This window comes from Oryx dammah, unplaced genomic scaffold (genome assembly GCF_014754425.2).
Source record: "Oryx dammah isolate SB20612 unplaced genomic scaffold, SCBI_Odam_1.1 HiC_scaffold_19, whole genome shotgun sequence".
Lineage (NCBI taxonomy): Eukaryota > Metazoa > Chordata > Mammalia > Artiodactyla > Bovidae > Oryx > Oryx dammah.
Window position 1 is genome coordinate 4,361,287 of NW_024070203.1, and position 14,761 is coordinate 4,376,047.

Genomic DNA, 14,761 nt, shown 5'->3' on the forward strand with positions numbered 1-14,761 from the left:
GATATTGATACAATATAATTTTTATTTCATAAAAAGAGAACTTGGAAATAATAAGAGACGTGCCCTAAATTACACAGAGCAAGGCTTTGAGCTGGGATTCAAACCCAAGATGTATCTAACTCTGGGTATTTAATAACTGAATGGTAGAACAATGATGGCTATCACTTACTGCACACTTGCCCCATGAAAAGTAAAATTAACATTCTAAAAGTTTTCCCTCGAAAATAAACATTTTAAGACAAATTCCAAATAATTCAGAAGATTAAAAAATTGGTTTTAGCATAAATTAGGCTCTATATTTATTCAATTTTTTACTATCACATTATTAGGATGAAGATTATAATTTTTCATATTTTAAAAAACCATCCTTAAAAAGCATATCTGATACATGAAATGGGGAGTGAAGCAGTTTTTTATCTGCAATATTCAAGTAATGAAGGCAAGCATGCTCTGAGTGAGAAGTCTGGAGGTAACACAGAGGGCAGGCTTTGCTCCCAGTGTCCAAATCTCATTTTTCCTCTGCACATCATGAGGATGTGAGTTGTGAGTACATGTACGTGTGTGTGCATGCTGTATATATGTATGTACACACCTGTGTGATCTTATTAAACCACTCACTCTTCCTGGAAACTGGACCATCCAAAGTCCTCGTTTTGACTGACAGCGGTTTCTATCCAAGTAAGCTTACCAGAAGTCCTTAGTGACTAACATCTAAGAACATTTGCTACATAGAGTAGATTTTCTTATATGAACCCAGAACAGGAAGCTTACCAAATCTCTTATGCAAAATCCTAGCTAAGCTGAATAACTGTAAAGGGAACAGTTCTTTTCCTGACATGTGTTGGCAGTAAGGTCACATATATTACCAGGTTAGAAAATCTATTCAAATCTGTGCAAGGTGATACATATTATAATTACAAAAGACCATAATTAAATATTATAGTTCTTATCTTTAAAGTCCTCATGATTCCATAATCCATCAACTGATTTCACAATGTAGTGTTCACTATACTATTTTTCTCCTGGGCCCCAGAAGAAAAATGCCACCTCAAGAAACTAATACTTTGTTCAGGGCCTTGATTTAAAAATATTTACTGCTAGCAAACTTCAAAGTATAGGTTTATTTTAGGATAATGGGATTTACATGCAAATCACTGAATTTAATTCAATGTTTGACGGGGAGCCTGGTGGGCTGCCGTCTATGGGGTTGCACAGAGTTGGACACGACTGAAGCGATTTAGCAGCAGCAGCAGCAGCAGCAGCACATAAATGCACAGTGCAGTTATTATACAAATTCTACTTTGTGCTGCTGAGGGTAGGCTTCCCTCCATTAATATGACTAAGGTTTTTAGTTTAAATATTAACCCTTAAAAAACTTCACTTTGAGAATATTATACCTGAGATATATGTTCTTTGCATATATATATATATATATGCACTTTGCATATGTTCTCATTCCGAGTGAACCAATTCACCTTGTTTTATTTTGCCTTGTAACAGAACTCTTAAGCAGTTCTAAGACAAGAACCCCAGAGAATCACAAACGCAGAGAAGCAGAGTCCGAGATGAGCTTGGAGATGCTGTGTGGTTACTTCAGGTGATGCGTTAAGACTGTGGGAGCACACCTTTGAGGATACATGATACTTTAGGAAGGATTTTTCTTTGGAAACTTAGAATCAAGTTATTTTCATTATAAAACAATGGAAATATTTTACCCCAGACATAAGTACCCATCTTTACAACATAATTTAAATTTTAATTTCTGAAAGTTTAAAATAAAAAAATTGATATATCTTCATTGGAGTCAAATATTTAAAACTTATGAATCATGCCATCAGATAACACAGCAGCTTTACTGCTCTTTTCATTTTGCATATATTTATTAGAGATATTTTAGATAAATGTGGATTACAGAAGTGAGAAAAACACTCTTGAGGTGACATTTCTTCACTGATGAGTGTTATAGCCCTTTAACAGCTACACACACGACTGAGTGACTGAACTGAACTGAACTGAACAGCTAAATGAATGACACGTTAGAAGCAGACCTAGCCCCATCAGTGGCTGTGTGACCTTGAAGAAAAGGTATGGTCAACAACTTGATGATTCTACAGTCACCGTGAAGGTCCCAGAAGATGCGGGAAAACGGGACCCAAGAGCTGAGCGCAGCCCAATACCGTGTTTAGCACCACAGGAGGCTTCACAGGTTCTCTGCTTGTCTGTGAGGCTCTTTGAGAGCAACTCAAGTAAGTTTGAGCCAAGCAAACAGCTGTAGGAAACATGAAAATGGGTTTGCCAGGGCAACCGCACCAGGGCTAGGACTCCTCTACCATGCTAGCTTTTAAGTTTCCCAGAGACGGTGTCTTCACTCAGATCTTGTGAGACTCACTCCTGTCATCTTTCTGACCAAATGGGCCCCTGGGGCTGAATATTCCTGTTCCCAGAAATATCAGGTCCAAATGAATCATCTCCAACTGGAATGTTCTCTTGTATCTATTGAACTCTTACTATAGGTAGAGTGTAGGATGAATCATGACATGCAATGTTCTCTATAAATTAGAGCTTCTAAAAAAAGCAGCAGCATATTGAATTCTGAGTCGTGTTTGTCTCCGTAACACCACATTTTGCTCCAGTTCCTTCGCTCAGCCTAAAATGTCCTCTCTTTTCTAAGAAACCCTGTATTTTTCTGCAGAGTTTCTTGACTTGCGTTCTTAACTTCCTTGTCTGCTGCTTTCGTACTCTCATGGCCCTTGATGAAGATGGATTTGATCAACTTCTGCCAGGGTTGAGCCTCTGAAGCTCTTGTACTGAGCTCCGTCTGCTGAGAGCATCTTTTCAGGAGTTGAGAGCCTTCTTCACAGACAACCTTATACCTAGTTTTATAAGTTTTGGAGTATCTACAAATAGGATCCAAGAAATGTCATCTTGGTGCACAGAATTCAATTAACAGTATTCAATACCAATCTTAGTAAATTATGTTTTAGAGTATAACAGGCGAATTTTATCTGCTTTCCCATCATTCATCATGTAAACACATATAAATCTTACTTTACACCCCACAATAAAGAAGTCTAATCATCTATTTTATAGTCCAAGTTCTCCAGTGATTCTGTACTTGGCTTAAAAAAAAAAGTTCGCATATTCAAGTAATTTTTAAAACCCCAATGATCTGAAATCTTAACAATCTGATTGTTATTTTAGGAAGAGACTGGTGAAATGAATGTACAAAGCAAATGTGGATGGAGCAATCTCTTTAAAGAGTTAGGAAATTCTGTAGTGTTCTCTGGAGGATACTGCATTTTGAAGGAATTAGACCTTTAAACAGGTGTCTGAAGGAACTTTTACTTATTGAAGAGCCTTCATTTAATGACAGCAGCCCAAATACCTTGCAGCAAGGTATCACTGTTTGACAAAGTTTGTTAGGTTTTACAGAGTTTGACATTTACAAGAGTAAATAATTTGCATATTAGACTGGATAATTCCTAAGAAAAACAAAGCAGCAACAAAGACTCATTCAGACATCAGAAACATGCTTAAGAAGGACTCAGAAAGTATCTTCTGAACCTCCTAGCACTTCAGCTTCACTCTAGTGACAATGTTAGGTTAATAACCACAGGGTCACAACCATCTAGATAATGAGGCAGTAATTAGTGCAGCTAGAAGAGCTATGGAAATTTATGTTAAATTTATTTTACTGAAGAAGAGAATTTTCTTAGCATCAAACATGTGAACTCTAATAATTTAACAATTTAAGTGAAAAACAAGACAAGGTAATTGCAGTTTAATTTACAAATATAGCATTTTTTTCACGTATGCTGAATAAGCATGATAACTTCTTGTGAGTAGATTCATTATTTAGAATCATCTTTACAATATTAAGGAAGACAATGTAAAAACTATTTTACTCATGGATTAAAATAGATTTCTTGTGTTGTTATTTATTATATCTCATATGGTACTATATTTTTAAATGTTTAGTTTATGTCTGCAGTGAAATGCATATTAAAAGATGCTATATCATATGGTTGCTTATTTGAGGATTCTAAAAAAAAAAGATATAAATTAACTTATTTCCACAACAGAAATAGAGTCACAGATATAGAAAACAGATTTATGGTTTCCAAAGAGGAAAGGAGGGGAGGGATAAATAAGAAGTTGGGGATTAACATACACATACTACTAGACATAAAACAGATAAACAAGGGCCCACACACAGCACAGGGAACTATATTAAATATCTTGTAATAATCTGTAGGAGAAAAGAAGCTGGGAAAGTGTAGATTTATTTTATTTATATATACCTATATAAATAGATATATCTATATACATATAGATATATATCGGTGTAACAGAATCATTTTGCTACACACCTGAAACTAACATAACCTTGTAAATCAAACAAAAAGAAAGACAGTGAAGTCCTTTAGTCATGTCTGACCCCATGAACTGCAGCACGCCAGGCTTCACTGTACATCACCAACCCCCGGAGCCTACTCAAATTCATGTCCATTAAGTTGGTGATGCCATATGACCATGCCATTCTGTGTCACCACATTCTCCTTCTTCAGTCCTTCCCAGCACCAGGGTCTTTTCCAATAAGTCAGTTCTTCGCATCAGGTGGCCAAAGTATTGGAGCTTCAGCTTCAACATCAGTCCTTCCGATTAATATTCAGGACTGATTTCCTTTAAGATTGACTGGCTGGATATCCTTGCTGTCCAAGGGACTCTCAAGAGTCTTCTCCAACACCACAGTTCAAAAGCATCGATTCTTCAGTGTTCAGCTTTCTTTATAGTCCAACTCTCACATCCAGACATGACTACTGGAAAAATCATAGCTTTGACTAGACGGACCTTTGTTGGCAAAGTGTCTCTGCTTTTTAATATGCTGTCTAGGTTGGTCATAGCTTTTCTTCCAAGCAGCAAGTGTCTTTTAACTTCATGGCTGCAGTCACCATCAGCAGTGATTTTGGAGCCCAAGAAAATAAAGTCTCTCACTGTTTCCATGGTTACTCCATCTATTTGCCATGAAGTGATGGGACCAGATGCGATGATCTTAGTTTTCTGAATGTTGAGTTTTAAGCCAACTTTTCACTCTCCTCTTTCACTTTCATCAAGAGGCTTTTTAGTCCTTTGCTTTCTGCCATAGGGTGATGTCATCTGCATATCTGAGGTTATTGATATTTCTCCCAGCAATCTTGATTCCAGCTTGTGCTTCATCCAGCTTAGCATTTTGTATGATGTACTCTGCATGTAAGTTAAATAAGCAGGGAGACAATATACAGCCTTGACGTATTCTGTTCCCAATTTGGAACCAGTCTGTTGTTCCATGTCCAGTTCAAACTGTTGCTTCTTGACCTGCATACAGATTTCTCAGGAGGCAGGTCAGATGGTCTGGTATTCCCATCTCTTTCAGAACTTTCCACAGTTTATTGTGAACCACACAGTCAAAGGCTTTGGGATAGTCAATAAAACAGAAGTAGATGTTTTTTTCTGGAACTCTCTTGCTTTTTTGATGATCCATCAGATGTTGGCAATTTGATCTCTGGTTCCTATGCCTTTTTTAAATCCAGCTTGAACATCTGGAAGTTCACGGTTCAAGTATTGTTGAAGCCTGACTTGGAGGATTTTGAGCATTACTTTGCTAGTGTTAGATGAGTGCAATTTTGTGGTAGTTTGAACATTCTTTGGCACTGCCTTTCTTTGGGACTGGAATGAAAACTGACCTTTTCCAGTCCTGTGGCCACTGCTGAGTTTTCCAAATTTGCTGGCCTATTGAGTGCAGCACTTTCACAGCATCATGTTTTAGGATTTGAAATAGCTCAACTGGAATTCCATCACCTCCACTAGCTTTGTTTGTAGTGATGCTTCCTAAGGCCCACTTGACTTCGTCTTCCAGGATGTCTGGCTCTAGGTGAGTGATCCTAACATCATAGTTATCTGGGTCGTGAAGATCTTTTTTGTACAGTTCTTCCGTGTGTTCTTGCCACCTCTTCTTAATATCTTCTGCTTCTTTTAGGTCCATACCATTTCTGTCCTTTATTGGGCCCATCTTTGCCTGAAGTGTTCCCTTGGTATCTGTAACATTTTTGAAGAGATCTTTCCCATTATACTGTTTTCCTCTATTTCTTTGCATTGATCATTGAAGAAGACTTTCTTATTGCTCCTTGTTATTCTTTGGAACTCTGCATTCAAATGGGTATATCTTTCCTTTTCTCCTTTGCCTTTAGCTTCTCTTCTCTCAGCTCTTTGTAAGGCCTCCTCAAGGCAGCCATCTTGCCTTTTTGCATTTCTTTTTCTTGGGGATGGTCTTGATCCCTGCCTCTTGTACAATGTCACGAACCTCTGTCCATAGTTCATCAGGCACTCTGTCTATCAGATCTAGTCCCTTGGATCTATTTCTCACTTCCAATGTGTAATCATAAGGGATTTGATTTAGGTCATATCTGAATTGTCTAGAGGTTTTCCCCACTTTCTTCCTCTCACCTTCTCCCCCCCTTCCCTCCTTACTTCTCCTTCTCCTTCCTCATGAACCCAGCAGGGCCAGAGAGACTGGCAGGTGGTTGTGACGAGGCATAACTGGAGGCCACGGCTTGGGGATGGCTGCGGGCTCAGAGTTGTCGATGCCAAACCAGGACCAGGGAACCTGGGAAACACACTTGCGTTCACAGTTGGCCTGTGGGTTTTACATCTCATCAGAGAGCTCTCCCCATGCACATCATGGAGTAGAAGGACATGTGCTCTTCTCCTGCAAGAACTCCAAAATTACACCTTGCTGCTAAACAACCATCTACAGGAGAATGTTGGATCCCACCAAAAAAATATACCCCACATCTAGGGGCAAAGGAAAAGCCACAGCAAGATGGTACGAGGGGCAAAATTTCATTTAGAATCAAACCCCATACCTTCCAGAGATGCTCAGGGGGCTCAACAGAACCTTGTGTGCACTGGGAGACTCCACAGACACTGAGCCAGACCTGCCTTTGAGTGTCTGAGTGTCTCCTGTGGAGGTCTGGGTCAGCAATGGCCTGCTGCAGGGACAGGGGCTCTGGGTGCAGCTAATCCGGATATGGCATAAGCCCTCTTGGAGGAGGTCGCCATTAAACCCGCCAGAACTTACACAGGACTGGGAAACAGAGACTTGGAGGGCACAAACAGAACCGTGTGCATACCAGGACCCAGGAGAAAGGAGCAGTGACTCCACTTGAGGCTGACTCAGACTTGCCCAGGAGTGTTCAGGAGTCCCCGGAGGAGGTGTGGGTCAGTGGTGGCCTGCTGCAGGGCCGGGGGAACTGCATACAGCAGTGCCTGCGTGGGACCTTTGGAAGGAGGTGCCATTATCTTCAGTACCTCCACCACTGGTCAAACAACAGGGAGGGGACACAGCCCCGCCCATCAACAGGAAATTGGATTAAAGATTTACGGAGCATGGCCCCGCCCACCAGAACAAGACTCAGTTTCTCTCTCAGTCAGTCTCTCCCATCAGGAAGCTTCCATCAGCCTCTTATCCTCATCCATCCGAGGGCAGACAGAATGAAAACCACAATCACAGAAAAGATACTATACCAAACATAAAATAGTGAAATTAAGAAGCCTTGGGTCTCTTAGAATAATGGCCAGTGTTCTGGAGCAACTGTTTTTTTCCAAAGGACCAGACAGCAAACGTTTTAGAATCTCTGCTACAATCACCAAATGCCGTTGTGTACCACAAAAGCAGCCTTAGCCTCTATGAAGACACATGAGCATGACTATGTTCCAGTAGAACCTGATTTACAAAATCGCACAGCAGGCATTTTTGGCAGCCCTCCGGCAGGGCCACAGTTTGCTGACTCACTTCCACCTCCTCCCAAATACCAGACTTTTCTGGGCACTTTCCCTTCCTATATGATACAGCTGAGTAAAACAGCCACAAAGTTTAATCAAGTAGCAGATCAGCATAGCTTTTCCCCAGGAATTCCAGGAGGACCCAATTCACCTTTAAGACCAACTGCACACTGAAATATAGGAATAGTCATTTGGAGTTTTTCAAATGTGTACTAACTGCTCAGGTTGTCATAGATGAGTTGCTTTTGCATGCACCAGAGAGTATACCTTAAGTTCTTTCCTCATATTATTCACAAATTATTAAATTACACTGCTGACAATAATCAATAGAAAGTTAGCAATAATTATCAAAGTGCTAATCAAAATGCAAACATTCTCCACACAGACATAAACAATTTAGCTTTGTTATTTCTTTTACATTTATCAAAGATAGGGAATGATTCTTTCTCTGTTCCTTCAACTAGTACCTGGTGCTTTCAAATTAAGTAAATTATGAAATTTCAGACTCCAAGATATCTATATTTTTATATTTAGTTTGCCTGACCTTCCATTGCATACTCCAGGAAAATCCCCAAAGCTGGGTTACTCCATTTGTCTGCTTCCTGCCCTTCCACCTGCCTGGAAAAATTTGGTCAGTGAAGCTGATGAGCTACCTTTAATTGCTTTGATGGCTCTTTCACAAATTCAGTATAATAAACTTATCCTTGAGACAGTGGAAACTAATGTAGACTCTTTGAATTTCTCTATCATTAATGCTTAGTAAAGATTAATAAATACCTCAGAATTTTATGAGTATATAATACCATTATTACACTGATATTACATGTTTATTTAAGGTACACAAATAAATGTCACCTTCAAGTTCCTACAGATTAGATGAGATTATATCAGATGCAGTTAAATTGCAAAAACAAAAAAGAAATTGTCAGTTAATCTAATACGTTCAATATTGGATTAGAAAGGACGAAAAAATATTCTTTACTTCCATAATGACATAGACAAAAAGTCAAAACCATAAATATTAAATCCTACTTCTTTGAGGTTATTACTAAGGGGAAAATATTCCTTTTTTAAATATTATGAACATATTTTGATTCAATTATTTATTATTGGTGTGGCGTGTCTTTGGAAGGGGCATATAAGTAATGCTGGATCAGAAATAAAGGGAAATTCACTAATAATCTCTGGGTTAACAGACTAGAGCACTCAGAGTGGAAACTTTCATAGACTGAGATTAGAGGGTAGGGGTAGTAGAAAAAAATCAATACTAAAGTTTTTCATTATAGAGTCAAGTAAGTTAACTTATTTCAGCTTAAATTATTTTGATTTTTTTCTGAAACTATACCAGCAAGGCAATTATTTCATAAAGCCTATACTTTGAGAGAAATGAACTTGATATGGAAGATAATAATACAAAAATAAATTGGAAAATTATTCCTCAAATAGACCTCAGATCATACTTCCCCTTAGGCTCAAGAACATTGAAATTGAGCTGCTCTTTTATAAAACTGAGGGAATTTCAACTCTGAAGTGGGTGAAGGTATTAACAAGGGTCTTAAAAAACTGAGAAAGTAAAGTGGTTGCTAAGTAATTAGGTTGCTAACTATACTTGCTAAGAAAAGGGAATTAAAAGATTTCACAAAATTACAATAATTGAGTCTAAATGAAAGAAAACCATTAATTATTATTTCATGTAATGTCATCCAGAGTTTAGTCTTGGAGAGAGGGCATGGTTAGAATGGTTTGATTAGGTGACCTGACACAGAGCGCTCACCACAGCTACGTGTCTTACGAGCAGTGGTTGAATTTCAAATCACCTTTCTCCATGAGAGCGGGTCATCAGCTTTATGAAGAGAAAAGCAGCCATTAATCAGACTAATGAAGCTTCACAGTGTGGAGGAGAAAACAGGCAGTACAGATACACGTTAAGTCAAGCCAAAATTGGGGGCAGTTTTCCAAATATTTCTGATTCTTCACTAACTAGTTGGCAATATCAAGCTAAGGCTATGTAAAAGTCTTTTCTAAAGCTTTTGCTTTTTAAAGGAAAAAGTGTAATAGAACATTAGTGAATAATATAACAGTTCTTTATGATTTAGCTTACCTCGATCTTTCTCTACACCTTGCCTGTCAAGGGCCCCTGGGCAACTGGGTACAGAATTCACAGGTTCTAGAAACATCTGGGTTGATGACTTAGACTTTCTTTGTGGTATACCGTTCATTCATTCATTCAACGTATTTTTAGTTCCTATTACGTGCTGTTCTATGTATGGTGCTTGCAGAACTCATATTCTCATGGGGAAATAAACAGAGGCATAATAATAACACGGCAAGTAACAATAAAAGTGCTATGAAAATAAAGAACATAGAGGCAGAATGAAAGGGTGCTTTTTACACAGCAATGTCAGAAAGACATTTCTATTTTAAAGTGATTTATGAGACAGAGCCTAAATGATGTGATGGAAAAAGCCAAGTGTAAATCTAGAAGAAAATTCCAGGTAAAGGTAGCCTGGTATATTGACCCTGGAACAGACATGAAAGGGGGGAGCGCAGGAGAGACAGTTAGTGGGGTAGGATGGGCTCGACTCATTGTGGGGAACGCTGTGGCCCATGGAAAGAGCTTCAGTACTACCTTGAGGGCAACAGGAAGCCACTGGTGGGTTTTGATCCATGTGAAACAGGATTTACTTACAGGACTATTCAGAACAGTCTAGCTCATAGCAAACTGGCATAAATAAAAGTAAAAATTGCTCTTTATGAAGCAGACACAGATTACAGTAAGGATTCTCAAAACTTAACACCTTTAGGAATATTGTAATGAGTAGTACATAAGTTGGAAACAGATTTGGAAATCGTGTTCTCAAAACCTGTTTCATTTTATCTCCTTGGGCCAAAAGTAAAGTTCACCAAAACACTAGTAACATATACCTTATAGTTAATGAAAAAAATTAAGTTACAGTTACCTCTGGATGGTTCCTAACCAGCATCATCTAAGCATAACAATGTAAGGAATTTCTTGAAAAACTAGAACACTATATTTAAGAAAAGTCTTGTCAAATAATATTGGGAACAAAATAAACACAGATTTGAATGAATGACTTAAATCATTGATCTTTGAAGAAATAACTATCATTAAATTATTAATATTTATTATAAGTAGCCATATAATAACAGCTCAAAATTTTTATAACCTAAAACATTTAATCAATTGAAAATTCTAAGCAACTCTTTCACAGAAATTCATTTGCTTTTGATCAAGCCACAAAGAAACTAAACTCAATGTAAAAGGATTATCTCCACCTCTCTTTCAACATGTAAGCAATTACACTGTAGATAGGAAAGCAGAGAAAACATACATATATTAAGTATCTACTCTGTGCCAGTTCCTAGTACTAAGTATTTCTTCCTCATAATAAGCTGCTGACTCAGCATTATAAAGCATCAGTTTCAAAGCAAGTCAGAGATAGACAGGATTGAATCCCAAATGATTCAGGCTCCAAAGTAGTACTCCTGCTAATACACTGCCCCAACAACCTCAGTATCCTTTCTTGTCTTAACAGACCAAAAGGAAAACTTTGAGAATACCATCTGGTTGCCTCAGTAACACTCTACTTCTGATCATTTCACAAAATTGACTATTCAATATGCCTAAGAGCAAAAATGACTTCTGATCTTCAAACTGTGCAGGCACTGATTTGAGCATCTACGCTAATAATGAAAATTATACACAAGACTCAAACACAGATGGAAAGCCATCTTTATTTACTGCACATTAAAGCCGCAGAATCAGAAAGTACAACAAGAACAGAAATTTACTCATAATCAAATCCTCAAAAGAAAACAATACACCTATGTATATTACAAGTGTGATAACATTCATGCTATGGTCATCTGAGTTCATATTTGCACAGCAAGGGTTATGCTGGCTTCATTAAAGGCTGGTGCACATACTGAAACAATAAAGTAAGTATATTGTTTACTTATTTGCCTTGTTCTCTAGATTATCAATATGTTTTATCCCATCTGTTTTTGCCTTGCCACAAAAATCTCTTGTCATTATGACTTTTGGGTAGTCTGGAAGTTAAAACAAATGTTAGTATTTTTTTAATGTATCATAAATAGAAAATTATTTAATACATTATAACTCATACAGTTTTGTATATTTTTTAGGCTTGACATTTAATAAACCTGCTAACAATTATCATCTGTATTTCTGTGATATCAGTTGTGACATGATCTCTTTCATTTTTTATTTTATTTGAGTCCTCTCTTTTTCATTTGTGAATCTAGCTAAGTATAGGCAGGTCAATTTTGTTTCTCTCTTCAGAAAACCAGCTCTTAGCTTCACTGATTTTCTCGATTATATTTTTATTCTCTATTTCATTTATTTCTGTTCTAATTTTTATTTGCTTCCTTCTACTAACTTCAACTTCATTCATTTTTCTTTTTCTAGCTTGTTAAGGTAGAAAGTCAGGTTATTTATTTAAGCCTTTTCTTGTTTCTTGAGGCAAGCACCTATCACCTCCCTTCCTGGAACTGCTTTTGTTGCATCCCACAAGTTTTGGTATGTTATATTTCCAGTTTTATTTGTCTCAAGGTACTTTTTAATTTCTCTTTTAATTTTTTTTCATTCATTGATTACTCAGTAGCATGCTGTTTAATCTCAACATCTATGAATTTTCCAGTTTTCTTTGTGTAATTAATTTCAAGTTTCATACCACTGTGGTCAGAAAAATATGCTTGATATAATTTCAATCCTTTTAATTCATTAAGACTTGTTTCATGGCCTAAAATACAATCTATTCTAGAAAATGTTCCATTTACACTTGAGAAGAATATGTTCTATTGCTTTAAGAGGGAATATTCTATACATATATCTTAAATTCATCTGGCTCATCTGTCATTTAAGGCTAATATTTCCTTATTGATTTTCTGTCTGCATGAGCTATCCATTGATGTAGTGGGGCATTAAAATTCTCTACTATTATTGTATTATTTATTACTTCTCCCTTTATATATGTTAATATTTTCTTAATATATTTAGCTTTATATATATTAGGTACATAAATATTTACAAATGTTACCTCCTCTTGTTGGGCTGATCACTTTATCATTACATAAAAGCCATCTTTGTCTCTTTTGACATTCTTTAAGGACTATTTTATCTGATTAGTACAGCTAACTCAGCTTTCTTTTGATTTCTATTTGTATGGAATACCTTTTTCCATCCCTTCACTTTCAGTTTATGTGTGTATTTACATCTAAAGTGAGTGAACTATAGGTAGTATTTAGATGGATCTTGTTTTCAAACCATATTATAAAGCTATAGTAATTAAAACAGTATGGTATTCACACAAAATAGACATATAGGTCAATGGAACAGAATGTTGCTATTGTTTAGTTGCTAAGTCACGTCTACCACTTTTGTGAACACATGGACTACAGCCTACCAGATTCCTCTGTCCATGGGATTTCCCAAACAAGAATATTGGAGTGCCTGCCATTTTGTTCTCTAAGGGATCTGTCAAACCCAGGGATCACACCTGCACCTCCTGCATTAGCAGGCAGATTCTTCACCACTGAGGCACCAGGGAGGCCCATGGAACAGAATAGTGAACCCAAAAATAAACCCGCACACGTATGGTTAATTAATTTATGACAAAGGAGTCAAGAATATACACTGAGGAAAGGACAGTCTCTTCAATATATAGTGTTGGCTACTTGCAACAGCTAAGACGTGGACAACTTAATCTGTCCATTGACAGAAGAATGGATAAAGAAGAAGGTCTTACTGTATAGCACAGGGAAATCTGCTCAATGTTATGTAGCAGCCTGGGTAGATGGAAAGTTTTGGGGAGAATGGATAAATGTATTTGCATGGCTGAATCCCTTTGCTGTCCACTTGAAACTACAACAACTTTGCTAATCAGTTATACTCCAATATAAAATAAGTTTTTAAAAAAGAAGATGTGGTATGTATACACAATGGAATATTACTCAGTCATAAAAATGAATGCAATAATGACATTTGTAGCAACAGGGATGGACCAAGAGATTAGGTCCACACTAAGTGAAGTAAGCCAGAGGGTGAAAGACAATATGATATGATATTGCTTATACATGAAATCTGAATGGAAATACTATTTGCAAATCAGACATCTAGTAAGGCATATATAATTTTATATCCAAAATGCATAAAGAGGCCATACAACTCAACAGAAAAAAAAAAGCACACAATCCTATTCAAAGTGGGCAGAAAATCTGTATAGATATTTTTCCAAAGAAGATATACAGAAGGCCAACATCACTAATCATCAGGAAAGTGTAAATCAAAACCACAATGAGATAACATGTCACAACTGCTAGAAAGGTTATTATCAAAAAGACAAGATATAACACGTGCTAGTGAGAATGGTTTGGTTGAAGCTTCCTGTGCAACTTTGATGGATCAGTCATTTAGCCAACTTCAGTCTCTTATCTTTTAAAATAAGAAGTCCATGTAGATTATGTAAATAATTTAAAACCATGGACTTCCAAGTTAAGACATGAAAAGAACTTAAGTCTGCTTTACCTTGGAAAACAGTAAAAACATAATCAATTCCTAACCTTAGCAGGAATTAATCTATCTAGTAGTTAGCTAAAAAAAGACATGACTCAGAGAGTGGGGAAGAAGATAGCTGCATTCTGAGAAGGATGGGGAGAAGGGAAGGTAAGTCTCTAAGCATGAATCCTGGCTAGAATCAGATCCACACCTATCTGGCTGTTACCGTCTCCTCCAGCACACTCTGTCTCCAGTCCACAGACTGTTCTCTTAGAGTCCCTGTGATCCTCTACAGGACCTACTACGTGTGGCCTTGTAAGGTCTTCTATCTCCTTGCAGATGTAAAACTCCTTGCGAACAGGGAACATATCCTATCCTTTCCATTCCCTATAACATCTAGTA

General features: G+C 37.3%; 1 protein-coding gene across 1 annotated transcript in view; it reads right to left on the reverse strand.

The window, feature by feature from the left end:
* The window catches only part of COL19A1 (collagen type XIX alpha 1 chain), a 351,927-nt gene that overhangs the window by 318,632 nt on the left and 18,534 nt on the right, over positions 1-14,761 (reverse strand). The window lies entirely within an intron of this gene.